The sequence below is a fragment of the Bubalus kerabau genome, chromosome 10 (genome assembly GCF_029407905.1).
Source record: "Bubalus kerabau isolate K-KA32 ecotype Philippines breed swamp buffalo chromosome 10, PCC_UOA_SB_1v2, whole genome shotgun sequence".
Taxonomy (NCBI): domain Eukaryota; kingdom Metazoa; phylum Chordata; class Mammalia; order Artiodactyla; family Bovidae; genus Bubalus; species Bubalus kerabau.
In genome coordinates this window covers 25333373-25345406 of record NC_073633.1, presented here as the reverse complement: position 1 = coordinate 25345406, position 12034 = coordinate 25333373, and the positions used below count along the sequence as shown (strand labels likewise).

At 40.5% G+C, this 12034-nt stretch overlaps 1 pseudogene; it reads right to left on the bottom strand.

The window, feature by feature from the left end:
• Positions 1-1252: 1252 nt before the first annotated feature.
• Positions 1253-7274, bottom strand: LOC129620741 (glycine cleavage system H protein, mitochondrial-like; annotated as a pseudogene).
• Positions 7275-12034: the final 4760 nt, after the last annotated feature.

Genomic DNA, 12034 nt, shown 5'->3' with positions numbered 1-12034 from the left:
GGAAGTTCCCAGGTAGTTTATTTGGTATGTAGTCCTAGGAAGTAGGAGTAAAGGAGCGGGAAGTGTGACATAGGCTTGGTGAAATCCTTTCAGGGTCCTTGGTAGAAACACCCAACTGTCACTAGCATATTCCTCACTGCATTTGTGTAACTAGTGTCTTCTAGGTCCTCCAGGGGACCACGATAGGTCAACAGACTCTTGGTCACATCTTTGAGGCCTCAGCTCAGATAACCAGGCTATCTCAGCTCTGCTCCTTCAATATGATGCTCTAGTTGGCTAGCCCAGGCTTGCAAACATGGAGGCAGAGGTCCTAATACACGGATCAGAAACACACAAGGACTCTGGAGACCAGAGCTCAGAACTAGCACATGGTCACTTTTGTACTAGGAAAGAACAAATCTGACTTCAGGTTGGATCTGTCTCTTTTACTTTAACCTTTATATTCTATTGCTTTTGCTACAAGTTAATCACTAAAAGGGATGCTGCCCATAGCTTCTGTGTATAGGGAAGCTATAGGCAACATCCCTTTTAGTGATTAACTTATACTTAGTGCCCCCTCTCTGAGAACCCTGCCTCCCATGCCTGAGTGTTTAAGCTAAAACATCTTTGTTTAAGCTCGCAGGAAACATTCTGACCAGGATCACCTGTGAATGGCTGCAGGAAAGAGAAAATTAACACATCCCATCTGGAAATGTTTGCAACAACCCATCCCCTTTTTTCTTTACCTCTTCACCGCCCTTCTTTGTTCTATAAAAGAGAACTTGGGCAACATGGTTCTTTAGGACACTAGTCCATCATCTTCTCAGTCTCTGGCTTTCCAAAGAAAGTTACTATTCTTTGCCCCAACACCTCATCTCTTGACTGATTGGCATGTGGAGCAGTGGGCAGTATGAGCCAGTAACACTTTCACTCATTCTATTGGCCAAAATAAGTCACAATGCCAACCCAGATTCAAGGGAAGGGAAAATAGACTTCACCTTTTCATGAAAGGAGGTTTAAACTCACATTGCAAAAGGCATGGGTACAGGGAGTAGCGAAAAATTGTGGGTATTCCTTTAAACTACTACAAAAAGCTATGTAGAAACTAAAAGCAATAAATTACTGCCATACACAGCATGGATGACTCTCACAAGTAGTGCTGAATGAAATAAACCAGACATCAAATAATGTATACTGTACTATCCTATTAATGTAAATTCAGAAACAGGCAAAACTTAAGTATAGGGTTTATAGATACATGCTGAATAAAGTATTTTTTTAAGTTGTTTCAAAGTAGTTTATTTAGGGGTTCCATTTTCACTCCTCAATAGATTTTATGTATTTCTCATATGCTTCTTCACTCATTAGTTCATCTAGTTCTGAAGGGTTACTGAATGTCATCTTGATCAGCCAAACATCTTCATAACAAGACTTGTTGACAAGTCCTGGATTTTCTGCTAGAGCTTTATTAATTTCAGTTACTTCTCCTGATAGAGGAGAATAGAGTTCACTAGCAGCTTTCACACTTTCCAAAGCACCAAATTCCTCTTGTTTGTTCAACTTTGTCCCAACTTCAGGCAGACTACAGTAAACAACATCTCCCAAAGCTTCCCGTGCAAAATTGCTGATTCCCACTGTTCCTACACCATTTTCTGTTGTTACCCATTCGTGTTTTTCTGTGAATTTCCACACTGACAGTAGAGCGGGGCCGGTGCACAGCGCCCGACGGCATCTGCTCGCAGTCCCCAGAGCCGTGGCGAGCAGGGCGCGCTGGGTGCGAAGATGGCGCACAGGCTGCCGACCGCGGCCCGCACGCTCCGCACAGCGCGCAGTGCCGTGTTTGCTGAATAAAGTATTTTTTGACTTTTTATTTTGTATTAAGGTATAGTTGCTTAACAATGTTGTGATAGTTTCAGGTGAACAGCAAAGGGACTCAGCCATACATAATACATATATCCATTCTCCCCCAAACTCCTCTCCCATTTAGGTTACCACATAACATTGAGAAGAGTTTCATATGCTATACAGTAGGTCCTTATTGGTTATCCATTTTAAATATAGCAGTTGTGTACATGTTCATCACTAATTCCTCAACTATCCCTTCCTCCCATCCTTCCTCCCAGCAACCATGAATTTGTTCTCTGAGGCTATGAGTATCTTTCTGCTTTTAAGTAAGATCATTTGTATCATTTCTTTGCAGATTCCATGTATAAGGGATGTCATAACGATATTTCTCCTTTGACTTACTTCATTATGACAGTCTCTAGGTCCATCCTTATTGCTGCAAATAGCATTATTTCATTCTTTTTAATGGCTGAATAATATTCCATTGTAGGTATGTCGCACATCTTCTTTATCCATTCCTTGTCAATGGACATTTAGGTTGCTTCCCTGTCTTGGCTATTACAAACAATGCAGTGAACGTTGCGATGAACATTTGGGTGCATGTATCCTTTCAGATTATGTTTTTCTCTGGATATATGCTTGGGAATGGGATTGCAGTCTCATACAGTAGCTCTATTTCTAGTTTTTTAAGAAGCCTCCATACTGTTCTCCACAGTGGCTGCACCAAAGATGCTGGAGTAGAAGGACAGGTGCTCGTTTTCTCCTGCGAGAGCACCGTAATCACAACTCGCTGCTGAACAACCATCGACAGGAGGATGCTGGAACCCACCAAAGAAAGACGCCCCACATTCAAAGAAAAAGGAGAAGCTGCAACAAAACGGTAGGAGGGGCACAATCACGATAAAATGAAATCCTGTATCCACCAGATAAGTGACCCACAAACTGGAGAACAATAATACCAAAGAAGTTCTCCCAGTGGTGTGAAGGTTCTGAGCCCCACGTCAGGCTTCCCAACCTGGAGATCCAGCAAAGATACAGTCAGATTCAAACCCAGGGAATCTGACTTTGAAAGCCAGTGGGATGGAATAAAGTATTTTTTAAAGAAGGGGAATGATTATCATAAGTGTTAGGATGGTAGTTACTTAGGGATTGGTAGTTACTTTAAGAATAGTGGAAAGACATTATGACTGACAAGCAACACACAGCAGCTTCTGGGTTATTGGCAGTGGTCCATTTCTTAACCTGAGTAGTAATTAGCTGGGTGTTCATTTAAAATCATTAAGTGGTAGATTTATGCCTTATTTTTCTTTGTGCTATATCTCATGATAAAAAAATTAAATACTGTATGATATGAGCATAAGAATAAAAAATGGACAATGGAGCAAAGAACTGAGAAACAATTCACACCCACAGATGAGAATTAGATATATAGTAAATATTGCATCACAATTTAATGACAAAGGAAGGACATGTTGTTTAAAAGAAGATACTGGAAAGACTGATTCACTACAGGGAGAAAAATAAAACTGAATTCCTTACTTTCTAACGTGTACAGAGAGCTCCAAAAAATTAAAGACCTCAAGGCAAAAGGTTATAAGCTAATGGTAAATATTGTGGATTAATGTCTTTCTGACGTACAAGGCAAGGAAGGACTTCTAAAGAAAAGTACAAGAAGAAATCATAAGGCCAAAGCTAATTAAGTTAATTGCATCAAATTAAGAAATTGTGTTCACTGAAGCACATCATGATCAAAGTTGACAAACAGATGACAAATTAAACATTATTTGTTCTATCTAAAACTTATTTTTTTAAAAATGAATATCTAACATATACAAGGAACTCTTAAAAAATTAAAAAACAGGAACCCCAAAAGATAAATGGGCAAAGGAAATGAAAAGACGATTTACGGAAGGAGAAATTAAAAAAGCTGGCAAGCATGTGAAGAGAAGCTCAAACTTACTACTTATCAGAATAATACAAAGTTTTAAAATAATAAGATATTACGTTACTAAGCTGGCAAAAATATAAAGCTGAGAATACCAAGTATTGGCAGGGATGTGGGGATCGTGGGACCTCTTATACTGTTGGTGGGCATGTGAACTGGTGCAAAAAGGCTAGAGAACAATCAGACAGTTCTTAGTTATATGTCATTGCATTTCGTGACCAGCAAGCCCCACTTCTGGATATATGTTTCAAAAAAAAAATTCCACTTAAATTCACAGGATGACATCACTAAGAAGGTTTATTCCACTGTTTGTGGTGGTAAGGAGCTAGAGGTGACCCAACTGGAAAATAAGAAGGAGTACTGTACTACAGTTAGAAGCAACAGTTACACATACCAGAGCAATATGCATCACGCCAAGTAAAAACAGGGAGGAAATAATGAGACTTAGAGCACATACCACTTATATAAATGAATATACCATACCCAACAGACAGTAACATCTTACAAGAACACGTACAACTGAAAGCACATACATTGAACTGGACGGTTTTCTGTGAGGGGAAAGAGGCAAAGAGCTATGGGACAACATTAAACTCACCAACATTCTCATTATAGGGGTCCCAGGAGGAGAAGAGAGAGAGAGAAAGGACCTGAGCAGTTATTTGAAGAGATAATAGCTGAAAGTTTCCCTATTATGGGAAAGGAAACAGCCACCCAAGTCCAGGAAGCATAGAGAGTCCCAGGTGGGATAAACCCAAGGAAGAGCACACTGAGACATGTAGTAATCAAACTGACAAAAACTAAAAGCAACAAGGGGAAAATGACAAATAACATTCAAAGAAACTTCCATAAGGTTATCAACTGATTTCTCAGTAGAAACTCTGCAGGCCAGAATAGAGAGGCATGATATGTTTAAAGTGATAAAAGGGAAGAACCTACAACCAAGAATACTCTACCCAGCAAGGCTCTCATTCAGATTTTTTTGAGAAATCGAAAGCTTTACAGACAAGCAAAAGCTAATAGAATTCAGCACCACCAGGCCAGCTTTTCAACAAATGCTAAAGGACTGCCACTAGGCACGGATGAGACTAGCAACTTAAAATAACCTTGCACACATATAGACTGCTATATCAAAACCTCATGGGAACAGCAAACCCCAAAACTACAATAGACACACACACAAAAGAGAAAGCAACCCAAACACAACATTAAAGATGGTCATCAAACCACGAGAGAAGAGAACAAAAGAGGAAGAGAAGGAAAAAAAGACCTACAAAATCAAAGCCAAGGGACTTCCCTGGTGGTCCAGCAGTTAAGAATCCACCTTCCAATGCAGGAAACACGTGTTCAATCCCTGGTCCAGGAGGATCACAAATGGCCCATGTGCCACAACTACTGAGCCCATGAGTTGCAACTGCGGAAGCCCAAGCACCCTAGAGTCTGTGATTTGCAACAAGAGGAGCCACCACAACGAGAAGTCTGAGCACCTCAAGTAAAGAAAGCCCTCATGCACAAACAAATTATGTATATTTTAAAAATAAAATATAATTAATTAATAATAAAAATAAATAAAGTGGATAACCAACAAGGACCTATTGTATAGCATAGTATTATGTAACAAGCTAAATGGGAAAAGAATTTGAGAAAGAATAGATACATGTATATGCATAACTGAATCACTTTGGTGTACATCTCAAACCATCACAACCTTGTCAATCAACTGTACTCTAACATAAAATAAAAAGTTTTTTTAAAAAACAACAAAGTTCCCTCAAAACAAAGGGAAAACCTCAAAGAGAACAGGGAGGTTTGAAATGAAAAATAAAATCTTTCTTCCTCCATAGTTTTTCTTTTCATGGCATCTGCTGCTAATGTGAATGTGTGTACTGCACATTTTGTAGAAAAATACTGGATCACTTACTAGCACATTTTTTTTTAAATTTCTATCACATTATTCTCTACCTTTTTCTCTTTGCTTCAGAATCTATTTTGGACACATCCTTTTAAGCACCTACAAACCTATCTCCTTTATTAACAGCGATACTATATTGATATCCTTCAACTTAAGTGTCCTACTAATAGATATTTACATTTGCTTTTTAAGTTGTTTGCTATTAAACAAGTTCACTTTTCAAATTGCTATTAAACAATATCTTGCAAACATTTTGCGCATAAATTTCAGAGAAATTTTAGCAAGCATATTCACAGTGTAAACCCCAAGTAGTGAAATTTCTCAATCCACACAGTCAAAATATACATACAATTAAATATTTGATAGATATTGCCAAACTGCTTTCCCATAAGTTGCAACAAAATAAAGCCCCATCAAAAAACATCTAAAAGTACTTACTTCCCCATAATTTTGCTAGCTCTGGATATTATAAAGCTTTTCTTTCTCTCCAATCTAAAAGTTGAAAGATTATTGATGTTTTGATCTCCATGTTTTTAAATATGAATGAGATGAATATGTTTCCATAATTTTATAAACCATTTATACTTTTCCTGTGAACTGTCTGTTCTTATAACTTGCCTATATTCTTCTGAGTTGTTTTACTTTCTCTCACTCATTTGCATGAGGGTTATTTTGCAAATTAAGGCAATTAGCCATTTTATCATATGTTCTGCAATTACACTTTCACAGTCTGTCTTGTCTTTTGCCAAACAGAAGTTCAAATTTTTACACAAATTTTTCAATCTGTTCCTTTATGGCTTCTGGGAACAGATATTTTAAATTTTATTTTGTCGCTTGAAAGTTTAAGTGCTTTTCTGAGAGGGCTGATTGAAGTGTCTGAGGTAAAAAGGGAGAAGGGGAATAATTGAGACAGTTGCCACTTTAAGGCAGAACAAGGAAGTTAAACAAAGAGGTGGCAGGGGTGTTGGTGGCAGTAGAAATAGTAGGCCAGCTGAGGTCCATTCCAAGGGGGAAGCACCCAGCACAGCCTGCTGGGTCCTTTCGCTTACTGGGAGCTCTTAGCTACACCAGTGAGCAGCCCAGACTGGTCATGAGATCTGACAAAACACACCTAGTTCTTCCTGGTCACATCAGGGAAGGGACTTCCCAGCTAACTGAAATTCATAATTTCAGTTAAAATTGATCATTATCTGGGTCTTTGGAGACATTTCAAAATAGGGTGTCATTGTTTATTAAGCTGGCAAAATTGAGCGTACTTATAAACCTCTCAGTTTGAGTTTCTCCATCAAGTGTCCAAGAGAGATGAAGACTGAAAAATAATCATAAACACGTCTTAAACTTTGCAAATTGGGTGATGTTGAAACTGGCCAGTGACAGAGCAGCTCCATTAGCAATTTAATTAGAGTGCTTTTGAAGCCTCCTATGGCAGCAAGGGTAGAACTGTGGTCATTTGGTTGAATGCATCTCAGTTTTGGATTTGTGATAAAGAAGGACATTGACAATTGGTTAGCACTGTGTATCACACAAACCGATGATGTCAACCTCACCCTCTGGATTTACCTGTCCAACCTTCCCTGACACACCGCTGAACATCTGGCAGGGGTGAGGGAGCTCTACAAGGTTTACAAAAAATCAGAAGGAAATTTTCATGTTCCCCAGCTGCCCTACAAGAGGTTTGCTGTTACAAATGTCACAAAACTTGGATTATGTAGCCTGGAAGTGAATTGTACCTATATATATTAAAGAAAACTGGGGTTGAGGGGGCTTCTCTGGTGGTCCATTGGTTAAAACTTCACACTCCCAATGCAGGGGGTCTGGGTTCAATCACTGGTGAAGGAACTAGATCCCGCATTCCACATCTAAAAATCAGCGCTGCCAAATAAACATTAAAAAAAAAAAAAAAGAACTGAATTGTATTGTGGATTTTTCTGTCTCTTGCAATTCTCTCATTCTGTTTTATACTTAACTAGCATTTGTATGTTACTGGCAATTTTTGAAGATGTGAGATGGAAGAGGAGAGTTCTAGGCTGAGCCCTACGGGCAATTCTGATAAATGATGAAGAATTACAATCTTCTGAGTCATTCCACTGCACCATTGCAAAAAAAAAAAAACGGCCTAAGGAAAAAAAACAAAACAAAACTCCTCTTTAGATGAAAACTACCCCACAACGGATTTTACACATGTTGATAATCCAAGTCATCCTAGTGCACTGTGCTTCGTTTGAGGCGAAAAACTTACAAATGCAGCAACAGCTCCAGCAAAATGGAAAAGCCACTTAACAATAAATTACAGCCATTTGACCCAGAAAAGGGCTGAATATTTCTAATGGCTACTGGAAGCTCAAAGCAAACAGAGAAAATCTTTCATTTACAAAAAAAAAAAAAGTCAGTGAAAAAGCTCAGGAAGCAAGTGATGGAGTAGGAAACTTGCTGCCTGAAAAGGACAAGTTCCAGAGACATGGAAACCTCCTAATTACAGCGTGTAAAATTATAGTGAGTAAAATACATGGACAGACTCACCACAAGACACTGAAAACTGTCCGTAGCAGGGTACATTGATGTATTTATGACTTCTCATATGATCCTAAAAAGGTTTTTATGTAATAAACTGAAAACAACCTCTTCTGTATCCAGGCTGGTAAGTTGACAGCTTTCACCAATGAATGACATGCTACAACATTCATTAATGGGTAAATAACAGTAAAATTCAAGAAAATTTTTCTACTGCAAAGTGGTACCTGAGACAATCAAAAGCCAAGATAAATTTCCTATTTTGCTCAGTATCTGGAAATGAAAGGTGTATCTCGGAGGATATTGGCACTGGTATTGATGATGCCCTGTGGACGGTTGGCTTTTATAAAATGCTTTGCCCCTTGTGTAAGATGAGAGAGTCCTGACATAATCACAACACACTGCTTTCTTCCCAGAAAGGTGATGGTGTCAGAAAGTCTAGGAGATCAAATGAAAAAGTTCTGAATGGTGGTACAAAAATGGTCAACTTGGGACTTCCCTGGCAGTCCAGTGATTAGGGATCCGCCTTCCAACTCAGGGGATGGAGGTTCAATCCTCGGTCAGGTAGTAAGATCCCACAAGTTGCAGAGCAACCAAGCTGGCCCGCCACAACTATTGAGCCTGCACGCCACTACTAAGACCTGATGCAGCCAAAAATAACATAAATAAAATTTTTTTAAAAATGGTAAAGAATCTGCCTGCAATGCAGGAGACCCAGGTTCAATCCCTGGGTCGGGAAGATCCCCTGGAGAAAAGAATGGCTACCCACTCCTGTATTCTTGCCTGGAGAATTCTGTGGACAGAGGAGCCTGGCAGATTACAGTCCATGAGATCACAGAGTTGGACACAACTGAGAGACTAACACTTTCACAACTTTATAAACAAAGACCTGGTCACTCAAGAGTGTCTTTGAAGCTGGAGTTAAACCTGAACAAAGAACATATAAAAATCTCTGTTACATAGTGAAGCCTCTGGGCTCAGCAGAGGTAGACTTCTAACAGGGTGCTGTGCATGCTCAGTCGCTCAGGGGTGTCGGACCCTTTGCGACCCCAAGAACTACAGCCTGTCTGGCTCCTTTGTCCATGGGATTTTCCAGGCAAGAATACTGGAGTGGATGGCCAGGGTGTTTAAGCTCAAAGGTGAATGCCTGGAGTATGTTCCAGAAAGTCCTGGGCCAGATTTTGCTGAGTGCTTAAAAGATAATATGGAGAAGGAAATGACAACCCACTCCAGTACTCTTGCCTGGAAAATCCCATGGACAGAGAAGCCTGGTAGACTACAATCCATGGGATCGAAAAGAGTTGGACACGACTGAGCGACTTCACTTCACTTCACTTTAAAGATAATAATGACTGCAGAAACACATCTACCTAGCAGACCCTTTTTATCACACGAGCCAGTTGAACAAGCCAATGAATGGCTGGGGAAAAATATTTTGGCTTCAATTGACAAGATTTAAAAGGAAATGAAATCTTTGGAAAAATCACGTTGTAAAAGGAGATCTTAAAGTATTTCTGCTCCTGTTTGGACTTGAGAGTGAGGAAGAGAGTAGGTAAGTATGAAAGTCCCAGCTTACTGGGATCATTACATGGGGTAGGAAAAAAGAAAGTCGACGTGTAGAAAAGAGAAAAAAGTTGAGGTGATATGGGAAAAAGTCACTGGATCATACTATTCTCCTCCCATAGGAAGCATTCTATAGGAAAGTCTCTAGTGGGTGTCCTCCAAATCCACCCTGTTAGTCTGAGTACACACTTATGATGACATAAACCAGCCTTTCTTGCCTCTATCTCCTGCTTATTTTAGACAGTCAGTGTTCAGGTGCCTGTTCCAATTCTCTATCAAGGGCTTCCCAGGTGGCTCAGTGGTAAAGAATCTGCCTGCCAATGCAGGAGATGCAGGAGATGAGGGTTTGATTCCTGGGTTGGGAAGATCCCCTGGAAGAGGAAATGGCAACCCACTCCAGTACTGTTGCCTGAAAAATCCTATGGACAGAGAAACCTGGTGGGCTATGATCCATGGGGTCACAAAGAGTCAGACACAACTGAGTGACCGAGTACATTCTCTATCAAACTATTACTCTGAGGATGAGTGTGTTCCTTGAGCTGAAGAAATGTGACTCAGTGGTCCAAATTGGTACAGTATCTTGTTAACTGAGGTAAATACCATGATCATCAGAAAACTAATCCACCAGGGTTTGCATACAAAGTATATCAGGCCCTTCCTAGGAGGAGCCCCCCTAAGCATTTATAGGAAGAATAATCCCCCTTCTTCAGAGTAAACAAGTGTTATCATAGCTTTTTATCCAGTCCATTGGTTTAGGAATAATCTCCCGTGTGTCTGGGTCATACATAGATACCTGTATTTGTTTAGTAGTGAGCTATGGGTACTACATCAACAAAAATGTATTCTTCCATTTTGCCATATTCTAAGCCAAGATGTTGCCCCTAAATCAGTGACTCTCACAATCTTTTATTTTAAATTTTTAGTTATTTATTTACTTGTTTCATTTTTGACTGCACTGAGTTTTTGTTGCTGTGCTCAAGCTTTCTCTAGTTGCAGCATGTGGGAGATAACTACTTCACACTCTACGCTCTGGTTTCAGTAGATTCTTGGTCTTGCTGTCTTCCAACCTGGACAAACTTCTTAGTGACCAAAGGTTGTAGACATGCTGTCTGCTGTCCCAGCAAAAATTTTCCCTTCAGAGGTGGCCCTAAGGCTAGCGAACACATCTCAGACTGGCTGAATCTGAACTTGGTTCATCATCAGATTCTACTCCGTCACTCTTCTACTTCCAGTTTAGCTATTACAGATAATCAGTCAGTAGGTCAGTTCAGTCGCTCAGTCGTGTCCGACTCTTTGCGACCCCATGAACCACAGCACACCAGGCCTCCCTGTCCATCACCAACTCCCGGAGTCCACCCAAACCCATGTCCACTGAGTCGGTGATGCTATCCTCTGTCGTCCCCTTCTCTTCCTGCCCTCAATCTTTCCCAGCATCAGGGTCTTTTCAAATGAGTCAGTTCTTCACATCAGGTGGCCAAAGTATTGGAGTCTCGGCTTCGGCGTTAGTCCTTCCAATGAACACCCAGGACTGATCTCCTTTAGGATGGACTGGTTGGATCTCCTTGAAGTCCAAGGGACTCTCAAAAGTCTTCTCCATTACAGATAATGATAACCACGAATTGTATATGTAGCTTGCTTCCTGTTATTTTCCATTTCCTTATGTATCCAATGAGCCAACTCCTCAGCATCTGAGTCTACCATTTCCAAATTCCAATAATAACTTTTACCTCTACTGACTGATCACAGTGCTGACTTAGTTCCACACCGTGGATAACTTGGTAGCCATCCAGGAATTGAAGGTTTGTCAATCCCTGCCCTCTCAGCCTTTTTCTTCCCAAACCATGTGTTTCAGTAAGTCAGGGTTGATCTAGCAAATCCCAATCCAGATTTCAGCTGCAAAATTAGCCAACTGTGAAGCTGGGGGAATAGCTCATAAAACCACCCTCACTCCTGACACCAACTGCAATTTTGGAGAGCCTCAAATTTCAATACTTCACTGCTGCTGCTACTGCTGCTAAGTCACTTCAGTAGCGTCCGACTCTGTGTGACCCCATAGACGGCAGCCACCAGGCTCCCCCATCCCTGGGATTCTCCAGGCAAGAACACTGGAGTGGGTTGCCATTTCCTTCTCCAATGCAGGAAAGTGAAAAGTGAAAAGTGAAAGTGAAGTCGCTCAGTCGTGTCTGACTCTTCGCGACCCCATGGACTGCAGCCTACCAGGCTCCTCCATCCATGGGATTTTCCAGGCAGGAGTACTGGAGTGGGGTGCCATTGCCTTC